The sequence below is a fragment of the Poecilia reticulata genome, linkage group LG10 (assembly GCF_000633615.1).
Source record: "Poecilia reticulata strain Guanapo linkage group LG10, Guppy_female_1.0+MT, whole genome shotgun sequence".
In the NCBI taxonomy this organism is placed as follows: Eukaryota; Metazoa; Chordata; class Actinopteri; order Cyprinodontiformes; family Poeciliidae; genus Poecilia; species Poecilia reticulata.
In genome coordinates, this window is record NC_024340.1 from 8435460 (window position 1) to 8450874 (window position 15415).

The 15415-nt window shown below is 40.2% G+C and overlaps 1 long non-coding RNA gene across 1 annotated transcript; it reads right to left on the minus strand.

Annotated features, from left to right (window-relative positions):
• Nucleotides 1–1706: 1706 nt before the first annotated feature.
• Nucleotides 1707–4559, minus strand: LOC103471062 (uncharacterized). Its single transcript, XR_534576.2, has 2 exons — nt 2546–4559; nt 1707–1770 (listed from the first exon to the last, which is right to left on the minus strand). It is a non-coding gene; the product is annotated as an uncharacterized LOC103471062 (long non-coding RNA).
• Nucleotides 4560–15415: the final 10856 nt, after the last annotated feature.

The window sequence follows — 15415 nt, forward strand, 5'->3', positions numbered from 1 at the left end:
TTATTTTGGTAATGGAACCGAAACGCACAGAATTGCGCAACACCTTGCTGAAACAATAATTACTGAGATTATTATTGTTGTTGGGTCATTAATTTGAACACATTTTGTTGATTTTCTGTTGTTCTTTAATAGAGTTACGAACGTTTTTAACGTTTTAAGTCAGAGGACGTGCTGCTCTCAGCGTCCTGGCGGCGTTCAGTTTGTCACCTAATGCCGAGATCGACTCAAAACCTTCCGCGATCGACGTCTTGCACCGCTGCTCTAGCAAAGCACGAACAGTTCAGAAACAATATRRAATGGGAAAAAAGTTATTTATTAACAGATGAAGTCGTGTTTCAGATTGTTCTTGAAAAACTAATCAGTCACGGCTGATTAGTGGGTGAACTCACGGCAGTACCCTGCTGTACCCCCTTACTTTCACCCCTGGTTATCAGTCTATCAGGTTCAAAAACCTTCAGAATATAACATCACAAATCAGCAGGAACTGGGTTACCTAGCAACCCCAGTGAAGTCCGGCCGTTACCTAGCAACAGGACTGGCTTCAAACAAAGCTAAACCATGAAAACGCCTTCATTGTCTTTCATGGATGGTCGACATTCCTCACTGAACAAAATTCACATTTTGCAGGTTTTCTAAAAGGCTAAAAATAATTACTTTAAAAGTTAGAAGTATTTTACAGTTGATGCGATCTGTGATTGGAAGCCAATGGAGCTGTTGTAAAATAGGTGTGATGTGATGAATTAAAGGGGTTTGTGTAATGATACGAGCAGCTGAATTTTGAACCAATTGTAATTTATGCAGAGTTTTCTGTGGCAGACCAAAAAGTAGAGAATTACAATAGTCTAAACGAGATGAGACCAAACTGTGGACCAGAACAGCAGTGGAGTGCGGAGTGAGAGAAGGAGACGGCGAATATTTCAGAGATGAAAATAAGCTGACCGAGTGATATTATTGACATGGGAGGCAAAAGAGAGGGTGCTATCGAGGATGACACCCAGACTCTTAACCTGAGGGGAGGGAMAAATGGAGGAGTTATCAACTGAAATGGAGAAATTATCAAGTTTACTTAGTATTGAATTAGTACCAATTAAGTGAAGTTCAGTTTTACTGGAATTTAATTTGAGGAAGTTAAGAGTAAACCATTGTTTTATTTCAAGAAGACAGTCAGTGAGGGAGGAAAATGGAAGCATAAAAGTTCATAAAAAGAAAGTAGCCGTCCAAGAATGACTCAAGTAAGAGCAAAAAAGTATTTGGTGAAAAGTCTACTCAAGTACTGAGTAACTGATCAAATTGTTAATTAATATTTAACAATTAAATAATCAGACAGAACAAAACAAAGTTAAGTTTAGCATATTTTGGTATTTTAAGGTAAAAAATGACAATTCATTTAAGGAAAAATCAGAAAAAAAAAAATTCCAAATCAGCTTCTTTCACTAATAAACTTATTAAACTTTAATAAAAACTGCAGGTGTGTATCTGTCTAGTGAGGTTTAAGTTAAAATGAGTTTGTTTTTCATTCAGTGGGTAGAAAATCCAGAAAATTTACTCAAGTAAGAGTAAAAATACTTTATAAAAAATAGTTACTAGCCAACTCTGGTTGTTGCTTAAGGGTTATCAGCAGGGATGAAAGTAGTTTTAAATTCTTGGGGGTACTATGACAAAAAAAGAAAAAAAAAATATATATATGTTTTATATTTTTTCTTTTCTGCAGAAGTCAGAAAAAACTAATGCATGCTAAACGTCTCTGGACATCCTGAAGGTAAACACCGACTGACAAGAAGACGGACACACCTGAAAACACATTGAATTATATTATGAATGAATTCTGACACTTTTAAGTTATTTGCAACACCCTGACTAACATTAGTGGATGTATATTCGGCACTATTACAAGATTTATAGTCGTTTAATACAAAAATCCTCTTTGGCCGTCTGAGCCACCTGCTTTCCTCCCGCTGCAAGGCGGAGATCAGCTTCTCCTCCCACCGCGCATTTTCTTGAAGTCTCAGAAAAATCACAATCAGGCTATAAAAATGAGCTCAAAAGAAGCTTCTTCTTCTTTTGTATCAGAAAAACAACTCCAGTTAGGTCGCATAGTAAGAAGCGCAGCAAATGGCGCCTAAAGGTGGGGCCGCTACCACAACATAATGATATGTAAAAAAAGTTTTTATAAAAGTTACATACTGTAGCTCTAAACATGGCTTTTGCATTCTGAATATTGATTTATGGAATAACAGAAGTGGTAATACAAAAAAAATGACAAGAAAATAACAAAATCTTTTCATCCGGAATCAACAAGTGAGAAATAAAAAAGAACTTAAGGACTTTTCTACAAATAACATTACATATATTCTATACAAGTGATCATCAATTTTGTTTTGTGACCTCATGCGTTTATTTGCCTAAATTCAAATTGCTGGTTATTTCTATCCAGCCACTTAAATAAATCTGTTATTAATGTATTTTGTTTTCAAGGAAATTTTTGTCATAAACCCTTTTTCCCCCATTTAATTTAAATCTACTTCCAAACTCGTTTACCTTTCACATGCCTTCCTGCTTACGTTTACATATTAACACTTAGATTAATTACTGTTATTGCAGATTACTTTAGTGAGACACATAATACTTACATAAAGTGGACTGCAGGTCTCTGTGATGGATTGTTGAAATGTCCGGTTCCACATTTCACTCCGACTACTGGAAGAGTCGTAGAAAATAAACGATGGATGGATGGCCACATGTCTGATTTTATGAGTCATATTTTCTGAAGGCTTAACACAGTCAGATGAAAAAACAAACAAACAAACAAAAAAACATTTAAATCACATATTATTAATGTAAGTGCAGAATTCACACGAAGCCTTTTTAAAATCCGGGTCAAAGTGCATCAGAAGGGCGGCGTTTTCTCTCCTCTGTGAAACCGCTGAAGGAGATTCTACTGCTATAAATAATAATTATTATGATTTAATGTAGAAAGAACTTCTGAATCGGTGATTCTGTGGTTTTATTTTCTCTCAGTTCTGCTGCTGATGGGCTGATTTTTAACAAACATAAATGAAATAAATTAGGACAAAACCAAGACCTATAAACTCAAATCCACACACAAAAAATGTTTGATGCAACACAGTGATCACCTTTTCCAAGCTTTCTGAGTTTCTCCTGTTGTCATGGCAACCTGGAGCACACATCCACTCATTGACATGACTGCTACAGTTCACTTTGATGGACCCAAACCTGCTTTTAAACGCTGCATAAAAACTTGACTAAATACAGCAAATGTTTTGAAATAAAGACTGACATAGATCCTGTTTTGCTGATGAGAACAGATTAATATTTTTTCTCAATTTTCTTCAAAATTACAAGCAAACTGGAAGTCATTTAGCAAGTTTTAGATCTATGATCTGGTTCCCATAAAAAAACAAAAAAACAACAATGACCAAAAACTTTAATTTAATTAAAATACATTTAAAAATGTAACATTTTTGGCGATTTCAGTTATTAAAAATGTAACTTTTTTGTCCCGTCAGCACATTTTAGTTGACAGTTTTGGCCGAAGTGACGAAGTCTGGACACGCCAGATGTAAGCAAAACATTTTTTTACCCCTGAAATAAACCAAGGTGTTTAAAACTAGGACATAATTGAATTTGAAAATGTTTGATTGAGTTGGACTTACTTCTGTGTGAAAAGTGGATCAGTTTGTCTTGGAAAGTGCATTGAAACGATGTTTGCTGTGAATGTGAGTTTTCCCGTGTATGAATGATGCAAATTTATTTTAAAAAATAACAAAAAGCTTTCTTTTTTTCCTGTAAACCATATGTTTTACTGTAGATCGCAACATTTAATTTAGTTTTTCTTTTGAACAGACAGTAATTTTAACTTTAAAAACTACAACAACAAAAAAAAGAACCAAACAGTGAAATGATCGCGGTTTATTCTTGCTTTGTACTTTGAACAGTGAGTTAGAAAACAGTCTGGACTGCTGCTGCTTCGCTTGCAGGCGGGAAACCTGCGTGGAAGGAAGCCACGCTACGGTTTGTAATCACTTCCTCTTGATATGACAAGTTAAACCTGCAGCTCTGAACAGTCTGCCGAGTCCAGCTTTTAATTAGCGTCTCTCTGCACATCCAACCTACTTTCTCCAATACAAACAACACGGGAGCTGGTCTTGGTTTTCGTTTCTTTTTTTTTTTTCACCACACTTCCTTTTAAAATCTCAGTTAAATTAAACAAACAATAACATGAAATGGGACTTCCGATTTGTAGCCTAGAAAACCCGAAGAGACCCAGTGATTAAACGCAAACATCAGAATTTTGAAAACCAGCTAGCTGAATGCACACAAGCACACTACCTACGGAGTTGCACCGTTTCTGTATATGTCATTTCAAAACTTGCTTTATGCACAGGGCAAACGAGTAAGCGAGAAAGTTGTAGCGAAGCGTCACATTCCAAACAGCGGATTGGTTCATGAACTAAGAGATGGCAAATTAACACATTTTTTTTATAAACGTGGCACCAACACAGGAACACACACACACACACACACACACACACACACACACACACACACACACACACACACACACACACACACACACACACACACGCACGCACGCACACACACACAGCTGTTTGAACATGGAGGATCAACACCAGGATCCTCTGTTGGTCAGATCTAATGCATCTGATCATTATGGATCATTGATTTGATTAGGTTGTTAGGTTGTTTGGGGTGTGTTGGTTGTTCAGTCTGGTTGCTTGGGTGGATGGTCTCAGTTTGGATGAAGAGAACTCTGGTTGAAGATTGAACTATAGTGCAGAGCATTCTGGGTAAAAACAACCAAAACAAATGTGAGTAGCATTGGCGGNCACACACATACTACACACACACACCACACACACACACACACCCACACACACACATCTGTACAACCGTCAGGCTGAGTCGCACACTTAAAGCTGCAGTTTTACAAAACGAAGCAGACTCCGCTCATAAGAGTGAGAAAGAGAAAAAAAATCAGCTAGAATTCATTTAGTTCATCTTATAAACACCCAAGCAGGAACAATCAAGAGTTAAAAAGAGATATTTAAAGCACAGCTTCTGAAAGAACAGTGCATCTTTAAAGGGACAGTGGAGAATTTTTCAGATGAGGTTCTGCTGAGAAGTAATGAGTAGTGAATGCCTTACCTTCTTCGGCATCTTCACTTGTCGTGAATCCGTATTAGCTAGTCTAAGAGGCTAAAGTCTCTTAGATTAGCTAATCCGGTTTATCAGAGAGGAGCCCAGATTAAAAACAACATCTGTATCAAGAACTCTAGAGTAGTTTATGCAAAGTCTATTTTATGAACCATTAAAACATTTTTCATGTTTACTTTGGGAAATTTTTTAACACCAAAGTCAAAGATTATTTCCGCAGGAAATGGAGACAGGAAGTGGCGGCGCACCAAAGATCTTACTGTGTGAAACGTAAGATTCACACAGAAACATTTTCTATTAAAGAGGCAGTATCATGCAAGATCAACTTTTTTGAGCTTTAATATCATGTAAAAAACAAACCTGGAGCATTGCCTTGATTCTTTCATGCATGTTTGAGAAATCCTTTAATCTCCATGGCAACCATTCAGTTGTGCATAATGCCCGGGTGGACCTAGCTCCGCCTTCGAGGACGAAGCTCCTCCTCAGAGCTGCAGTTTCCGAGCTTTCACCTCACAGAGCAGCCCTAACCATTGACTCTCCTACTCAACTCCTTCAGACCAGCCAGCAGCAATTAGCAAACACTTGGTAGAACTGTGGATCAGCTGAGCTCTTCATAGGAGCTACTTCTCAGTGAAACTTTGGTAAAAACATTGCTAAAGGGTTAATAGAAGGGTGATGTTGTCATGACTGCCTGTAGATGCAGTTTCAGAAAGAGCAGGAGTTTCTTAAAGAAACAGGCCCAATTTCAAAGTGCGAAATAACAAAGTCAAATTTATTTTAGTCGTATTTGATCTTTAGAGCATTTTTATAACAACTAAAGGTTCTATATTTGCTTGATTGTGTTATAAAATGACACCATGTGCCTGGAAAAGTCATAATTCTGTCCATTTAAGATTAACTATCCAGCTACAATGTGGTTGGAGTTTAGTGAGTCATTCTGGTTTTAATTTCTGGGTTATTTTCTGTTGCTTCTCATTCTTACATTTCAGTATTTTGATCACCTTAATTTTTGGTCATGCTTAATGTTTCCGAGGCTTATTTAGTTTCCCTGATCTCACCGTTTCCCCAGTGGATTCATTCCACACCAATTAGTCATTTTCCCTCAGCTCCTTTAGTCTCTAACAGATGCAACCCTGCTCTTCCCCCCCAATAGCCACTTCTTGGTTTCTCTGCTTCCCGTTTTTGTCCTCTCCTTGTTGGATTCAACTTTTCATCTCCATGTCTGTCTGTTATTCCTGCTGTGGTTCATTTAGTTCTTCTTAGTTTACTACTATAACTCTGATTCATAACAAATGTCACCTCAGGGCCCTTTTAAAAGCCCAACAGATCCAGTTTATTTACAGAACAATACAGTCAGTCCAATCCAATTATGAAAGCAGGTTAAGAGTCATACATCCCAGCTGGATCCCAGCTCTAAAAGTGTTTTAAAGTTTAGTTTATCTATGAACCTGCCTTCATCATGCCTGGAAAAGTCACAAAGTTCCTTAGACAGAACTTGTAGAAGTCCATGTTGGTCGAATCCGGCCCACTATAACTCTTAATGTGGCCCTTTAGACTAGACAGATACATGAATATGAACAAAGCCTTTAGGATAATAGTTGTGGGCTTAAATATTCTTGTATCAATCAAATCAAAGCAGATTTTATCTGCAAATTCCCAAATTACATCCATCTGCCCCTCCAGTTTGTCACTATCCAGAGATCGCGGAAATTAACGCAAGAGCAATAATGCAAAATTGTGAGTTTATTTAAAATATTTTACAATATTTTACAGCTACGTTGCTCCAGCCTTATTTCATGTCAAGTTGTGGTACGTGATCAAAATGGGGAGTAAGAAAAAGTCACATTTGTTGTCATGCATCAAGACAAATATTGCACAATTCATTGTAAATGTCTCTAAAGTAGCAAAAACTGCAAAAACTGCAAAAAAAATCACAAACACGCCTGCAAAGTCCAGGAGGGAGGGATAGATGTGAAAACATTTCAGTAGTATTTAGTTTTAAAGGAGCAGTGTTATGTTTTTTCCAGGTATAGTGCCTTTTATAGCACAATCAAGTAACAACGTTACTGTCATTTCTTATGAAAACACTATATCAAATATGACAAATTTGTAATTTAAGCCCTGAAATTGAGCCTCTGTCTCTTTAAAAATTCTTGCTTTTCATAAAACTTCACCTTCAGGAAGTCATCACAACATGACTCCTCTATTAAACCCTTTAGCAACATTTTTACCAGCATTGTTCTGAGAAGTAGCTCCTACATTGAGCTCAGCTGATGCTCAGTTCCACCTTATGTTTGCTAATTGCTGCTGGCTAGTCTGAAGGAGCTGAGTGAAGGGAGGGGAGCTCTGTGGGGCAGAAACTCAGCTAGGGAACTTCACCTAGAAAAGAGGAGAAGATGCTCCTTTCCCGTTCCTTTATCTGTTTTATACAGCTGAATGGTTGCCATGGAGAATAAAGGATTTCTCATTGCATGAAAGAATCAAGGCGACACTCCAGGTACGTTTCAGATTAGGGACTAACATTATATCGTGATGTAAAGCTAAAAAAAGTCAGTTTTACATAACACTGCCCCATTAAGAAGTACTTATCCAAGGTAGAAGCAGCTGCTTATTAATATCTTAAGAGATGTTATTGGATTTTATCAATACATTCTGGCAAAGTTCTGGCCCTTTAAAAACATTTGTGATCTTGATGTGAACCACCTTTCAGTTTCTGCCTGGATCAACCAATTTGAATTCACGCTAAACGAAGATCGTCACCTAGAGCAGGTAAGACGATTACTGTGCATAAGCATTCAGCAGAACCTCGTTTGAAAACAGTTCTGGACTTTCCCTTTAAGAGAGGAGATTCCCTTTGAGCTTTCAGGTCCAGTGCTGGCGAGAGTTTCACTCACAGTCATGAGGGAAGATGGCAGCGGCTGATGCTCGGTTCTTCCAGCTGGGCTACCAGTCGGTACAGACAAAGTGGTTACACTTATTTACATGTCCACAGTTTAATAAATAATCGGCTTCTCTCCTGCCTTGTTGCTATAGAGACAAAGTCAGTATATGAGCATGTGAAGCCTGAGAGTACAAAAAAGCAAAGTTTGCCAGCTGGAAGTTTTCTTATTTACAAGACGGGATATGGAGTGTGCTTGATTTTAGAACGTCGACCAAATTTGAATGAAGAAAAACTATTGTTAGAGTAAGAGAGAGAAAAAAAAAAGGGGTTTTGGTTGTTACTTCCTTTGATGGGGCCGCTGGCGTGCAAGAGGTCCAAAAGATTTGTCACCTTCTACGTGTTTGTAAGGAATTTATAGCTAAGACAGAGAGCAGAAGGCCGGCTCCGTCAGTGGCGCCAAAGCGGGAGGAGAGCGAGCGTCGCTGGCAGCATAGGGACCAGGCCACTCCTCGGCAGCGGAGCCGCAGTTGACGGGGCCCCTCCCATCCCGGCAGTGGCCAGCCGAGGGGTCAACAGCTGCTCCTGGAAGGTGAAGTCATCCAGGTTACTGTCGAGGTCTGAAGGGAGGGAGAGAGAGAGAAAGACAAAAGTGAGCGACTGAGGAGATAATGAGGGCGAGGTAGAGGAATATGAGGAGGACGGAGAAGTTTAGAACAAACACGGAGATGGAAACGGAAAAAACACACGCGTCCGCCTCGCTGCTCCGTGAAGCCTTGTGCAGCTGCAAAAACAACGCCGCGTCGGGACAAACCGGACCTCCCTCTGCATATAACCAGATGTTAAATGCTATTGTTGCAGACGCACGTCGAACCGCGTCGCATGTTTATTTTAGTCGTAGAAGCTACCGAAACAGGGCGACTTGAAGGGTGCATCTGCTGAAAACAGAAAAAAAAAAACCCCACAGAGGCTGCATGAAGTCATGTCTCAGACACAGGAGGAAAAAAAAAACCCATCCAGAAACGTTTGACTGATGCGTGCCATCTGTGTGTCGGCTGAAACCTGACTGAAACGTGGGGGGAATTATCTTTTATGATGCAACAGATGCTCTTCGCTGAAACAACCAATTTGTGGAACGGTGCTGCGTTCGGGAGAGAGTAACTCACAGCACTTTGAGGAATAGGTAACGCAGCTTGTGTTTTCGGTGGCTCCGCGGAGGATGATTTGTGGCGTTCAGAAATAGCTGAGATGGTATTTACGACAGCTACAAACGCTGTTTCCTCGGGTCTCGGTTTAAAACCGCGGGGCCGTAAAACGGCACGTCTCCGTCTGCGAGAACGGCAACACTACGAATAAAAGATGTTTAGAGAGCGTTGCACCAAGACACTCTGTCAAGATACCTGCTACTTTAAACAGACCGCTTTGATGTGATCAGTCCGAAATGTCATTTTTACAAAAATACAGTTAAAGCAACATATTTACATATAAACAACTGTTTTTTCTTACATTAACCAAAACTTCAATTTTACAGTTTTAGGCTAGTTAATATGACCAACATTATTTCTATTTACAGATTGCCAGAATAATGGGAGAAATAAGTTTTAGAGGGGATTCTTTTTAAAACTTTCTCCAAATTCAGACTCTTACCCTACATTTTTATATAGGTCACGTTTCCAAAAGATAACACCGACGTCCCTGATCACGTTTCTAAAGTGTAATCAGGCTTTATTTAGGTTGCTTTAGGCGTATTTGGCTTCTTCATCTCTGTGGAGAAGCTAACCTGACTATTGGGTTCAACAAATCAGACACTGAACTGTGTTTGTGACATGAAACTAGAACCAGATTAAGTTGGGTATCGTCCTAGTCAAGAGCAAACGCAGTATTAAGTTTGTTTAATAAGATTGAGCGCTTCTGAAGAGAAACTTTATACATATTTTTATGACTCACCTTCAGCTCGTTTGACCGATTATTGGCTATGAAAATGTGAGAAATGTTCTCGTCCCAGTGTGAACAAAGGGAGAAAAAAACAAACACACTGACGTGCTTTTTCCTCTCTTATCATCTCAAGGTGATTTTTGCTTTCACTTTATAAAAGAAACGGCACAGATTCCTGGTAAAATAGTGGCTAAATAAATGTGGAGAATTTCTAAATTTGTTAGCAGAATCTGTGGAAACATTGATGATAATCTAAAAACAACAAACAGAAAAACCTCAGATTTGACTTCAGCGCCAGTTTAATTGATAGTATGATTTCTGGATGGTTGCAAATTCCCGAAACGAACACAGGAAGTGGAAGATTTTGCTAATGTTATGAATTACTAGAAAAAAAAAGAAAGAAGAAAAGGAAAACCCTTAATTTCCTCATATATTTTTTGTTTCTCTTTTGGTTTCCCTTCCAAGAAGCAGTAGCAGCTTCTTGGACACCTGCTGCTCTCTTCTTTCTTACTGCCGTCTTGCTTTGCATCCACAGCTGTTTTCTTACTGACACTCAGCAGGTCCTCCTGCCTGTGAGTGTGTCTGTCTGTGTGTGTGTGAGATATGCTCTGTGCTATCTTGTCTGGCAGATAGCAGTGAGAGACTGAAATGAAAGAAGCGAGTTGTGATGCAGGCCAGAAGGATATCAGAAATAAAGCCGCTCTGCAGGGAGGACCGGCAGGTCTGAGGCGCGGAGTCCGCCATCAGATCAAACGCAGACGAAACACACGGTACACGCTGACGAGTTTTTGACATATCAGTCGAATCTTTATTAACTTGGTTCCTCAGCATTATTCACAGCTTTTGGATTTTTCCATGTCATTACGCTTCGGCTGCAGATTTTGAAGTGTTAAGGGGAAGTTATACAATTAAAACAGATGAAAGAGCGTAAATTACGAGGTGGAGGGATTCTTTCAATAAAAGGAAAGAATCCAGAAAAGCATGGTGTGGAAGTCTGTGTCTCTTGAAGCTCTGCACAGAGGCAGGGCAGAGTTTCGCCCACTTTTAGCTCGAACTCAGCAGGTGATGATGTTTAAAATATTTCATAACAAATGCTGATTTAAGTAGGTTTTTTTCATGTAATAAACTGATTTTCTACAATGTCCTTTTCTTGCTTTGCAAACGTTTTTCTTTATTTTCAAACCTAAAAACACAAATAAAATGGGGTATCTTTAAAAAGTAACATATTTCCTAAAGTAGCATTTTATACCAAATATTAAAGTTTATTTTTTAAGGTCTTTAACATTTGGGGCTCTAAACAAGTCTCAATCAGCTGGGCTGGAGGTAAACATGGCTCTTAGGATTGCAAAGGTCGCAGACTCCTGACCTCAACTGGTTTCCATGGTTACTGTCCTGCTGCTGGTTTCAAGTCTTTATAGTCTCTAATGAGTTTTGCGCAGACATGAGTTTCAAGCAGACATCTTTTGCATGCAGACCAGAGGGATCAGTGTTGGTGTCGTCTGACCAGAGCACCTTCATCCACATTCACTTAACATTTTGGAGAAAAAAAAAGTATATTTAGGAGTACTGTCTTTTTTAGTTTTACTTGATTAATTTTAATATGAAGTATCAGTACTCTGACTTGCGTACAATTTCTGGAGTGACTTCATGAGCTTGTTTAACAGCTTGTGCAGTTTTTGTTAGTTTCATAGGTCTCATATTGAAAGAAACTGAATAAAAATGTTCTTTTCCTGATTTTATTATTTTGTAATTGTTATTCATATGAAATATTTTCATTTTGTTCTTTAAAATGTAAAAATTTCCACATAACTTTAGATTTTCGTCCGTCTGATGATGTAGCTTTTGAATAAGAAATGGTTGATGTGTTGATCAGTTACTCAAAGCTTGAGTAAACTTTTTATTACCCAATACTGTTTTACGCTCACTTGAGTACAACTTTTGAGTGCTTCACCCTGCATTATGTACCACTTTGTGTTGGTTTGTCATATAAAAACTTAAAGGGGAAGTATTATGTAATATATGTTTTTTCAGCTTTAAATCATGTTATAATGTTATTACCTCATCAAAACCACACCTGGAGCGTTGCCTTGATTCTTTAATGCATGTCTCAGAAATCCTTTAATCACCATGGTAACCATTCAGCTGTGCAAAACGCCTGGTTGCACCTAGCTACGCCTTCAAGGGGACTCCCCCACTCAGCTCCTACAGACTAGCCAGGAGAAATTAGCAAACACCTGGTAGAATCTACTGATCACATGAGCGACTTCTCAGTGAAACGTTGGCGAAAATGTAATTAAGGGGTTAATGGATGAGAAATGTGGTGATGACTTCCTGAAGGTGGAGTTCCAGAAAGAGCAGGAGCTTTTAAAGAGACAGAGGCCCAATTTAAAGGCATTAAATTACAAATTCAAATTTATTTTAAGTCATATTTAATACAGATAGCATTTTATCACAGCTGAAGTTTTATAATCTTGCCTCTTTCATAAAACACATTGAAGTTTTAGGTTGACATGGAAAGATGTAAAGAGTTTAGGAAGTGTGAATCCCTTCGTAGGACTCTGTAACTCTCTGAGTTCTTACAGTCTGAGTTAGTCTGCAGAGATGTCAAACTAAAGCGGACGCTCGGTGAGAGTGCCGGGTGACAAAAGGGAGCAGTTAGGAGTCTGTGGAAAAGCTTTGCTCTGGTAGAGACACAGAGCATGAGGCCCTTTCTTTCCCTGATGCTGCCCATCGCCCTCGGGCCTCTGCATCGCCAGGCTGTCTGAAACAGAGGAACGAGGCAAATAAATAAACCTCCGAAAGCTTCAAACTGCATCTCCCACGAATTCATCCGCGGTTACATCTTTTGAGCCGCGGCCCAAAGGACAATTAACTTTTTTCCTCCCCCCCCCCACCCACCGTGTCCCCTGACATGGCAGTGGGCAGACATTCTCTGGGGCTCTAAAAGACCGATTTGTCACTTTCGACAGCGGCACACTGTACCGCCGAGCCAATTAAGCTCAAGGTGCAATTCGATACAGCTTTTATACACAGTGTGGATAAGGGACAGGGCGGGGAGTTGAGTAGCGGGGCGCGTCTGCATTTGTGTGCGGATGATTGAGTGGGGTGGATGTGCCCGTCCCAGCGAGCGCTGTGTGAAAAAGCGAGAGACTGAGTGGACGGACATTGTTCCCGCTGCTGCTGCTGCTTTGCAGCGGCAATAATGTGAAGGGAGAAAAAGAAAGAAGAAAAAAGCCTCCGTTTCTGAGAAAGAGAGAAAAAAAAATCCCAGGGAGTGAGAGAGGGTCTTTCTCTCTAGTTTAAACACACGGACGTGAGCGGCACCACAGAGGGGCCTTGTTCCGCAGGATTTTAAAAACAACCCAGTTGGGACTGAACTCCATGCAAGCCTAGATCCCTGCACAGTGCTATACGCCAGGCTGGGACTAATAATATCCTGGTATAATTAGTGACAAACACCTGTGGCTGTGTTTCTAGACCTAAATGCAGACAGGCTGAGAGTGAATCGCACAGACAAGAAAAAAAAACAAAAAACAGACACAGACAGAAGTCGTCCAGATTCATGATCCTCTGGTTCGCTTTTTCCTTTTAAGGCCTGGTGGGGAGGAGTGACAATTAGACACAGTATTTACATGCCTCACATTTTTCTGCATTTGTCACGTTACGACCACAAATTTGTTATCAGACAGAGAAAAACAAAGTAATGATTTTCATCCTCTTCACAGGGAGTTTCAATTTCTGCCCTCCGGTCTGAGATTTTTATTCCCTAAATGTCGGACAAGGCGGATTTAAAGAGGCAGTATTGTGCATTTTCCAGGCACAAAGTCTACTCTGACTTTACAGAGCAGATTCTTGATGGTAGCGATCTAGAGACTACGCTACCATCACTTGTTATAAAAATGACATGGATATCAAATATGACTTAAATAAAAATTTGGCATCGTAATTTAACTCCTTCAAGTTGGGCCGCTGTCTCTTTAAGAAACTCCTGCTTGTTGTGAAACTCATCACAACATCACAACATGACTTGTCTATTAACCCTTTAGCAACGTTTTATACCAGCCTTGCACTGAGAAGTAGCTCCTATGATGAGCTATGCAGATGCTCAGTTCCAACAGTTGTTTGCTAATTGATTCTGGCTAGTCTGAAGGAGTTGAGTGAGGGAGTTGAGGGTGGAAGTTCAGCCTTGAAACTGCAGCTCCGAGGAGGAGTTGCGCCTCAAAGGCGGTACAAAGTCAACGAAGACATAAAATCCCAATTAAACGCTAAAGAGTGTGTTTGTTGCCGTCCTGTGAGTGATTGATGTGAGCCCTGTAAGGTCCCTTCAGGTTTTCAGGAGGACACAGCCCTCCTGCGGCACATCCATTCAGATCTTAGTTTCAGACCCCCTCACAGTGCAACAGGGACACCACCTAGATGGAGCATCCCCGTTAGCTCCACCCTGGCTTCAGGAGCTCGAGTTACGACCGAGGCGAAGGGTCAACAGTCCAAGCATTGACTGGTAGCGCCGTGAATGAGCAGGCCTAGTAGTTGCATGCAAACAGACAACCGCGGCCGCATTCAAGCTTTAAATTTATGTTGTCTTTAGTGACCAGCTCCTGTCGAGAACAGAATGCGTGCAGACACTGCGGATCTCTTAAGGCAGAGAGCGGATGTTTGTTTGGATCACCCTGACAGGTCACACAGAGGCTGGAGTGCAAGTCCCATGTGTGTCGCAGTGGCTTTTCTGTCTGTCTGACAGAGCAACGGAGGGAGGGAGGAGGGGAACAGAGTCTGGAGTTTTTGTTTTCAGTGAACGCCTGCAGCTCGCCGTTTACAGTTGTCACAACAAGCAAACTATGTGGGAAAAAAAGACGGCTACAGGTGAAGATTACATGTTCCAGAATCGATCCGACACAGTCTGGACACATGTTGGCTGAATTTGACTTTGCAGAGTAGAAGCGTCTTGGTAGCTGGTTGACACATTGCTACAAGCCCTCTGGAGAGAGTGCAGCTTCACGGTGCTGTACAGTTTATTCAGCACATGTGTGCTGCACGCAAACCCCTTTTTAGGGTCAGATAAGTATGTGGAATGTTAAGTCTCCAAACACAGGTGCTTCTTATGAAACGGGAGAGATGGTTTAGATTGCCGCTGCATTGGCAGACCGTGTGTTCACACAGCACACCTAAAGCATTCAAATTTGATTTAGGCCCTCGAGGCTGGACAGCTTACATTATGGTTCCTGAAGTAAAGCAAATATTTTATCAGTTTGGGTCAGTTCTGTGGAGCAAAAGTTCGAAGGGATTTTGGACTCAGCACATTTGGGGGGGGGGGGAAACAAAAAAACAAAACAAAGAGACTGTGTGCAGTTCTTGGCCCGGAGCCACCAAGAAATGTACAAAAAAAAATAAAAAATTACATGACTG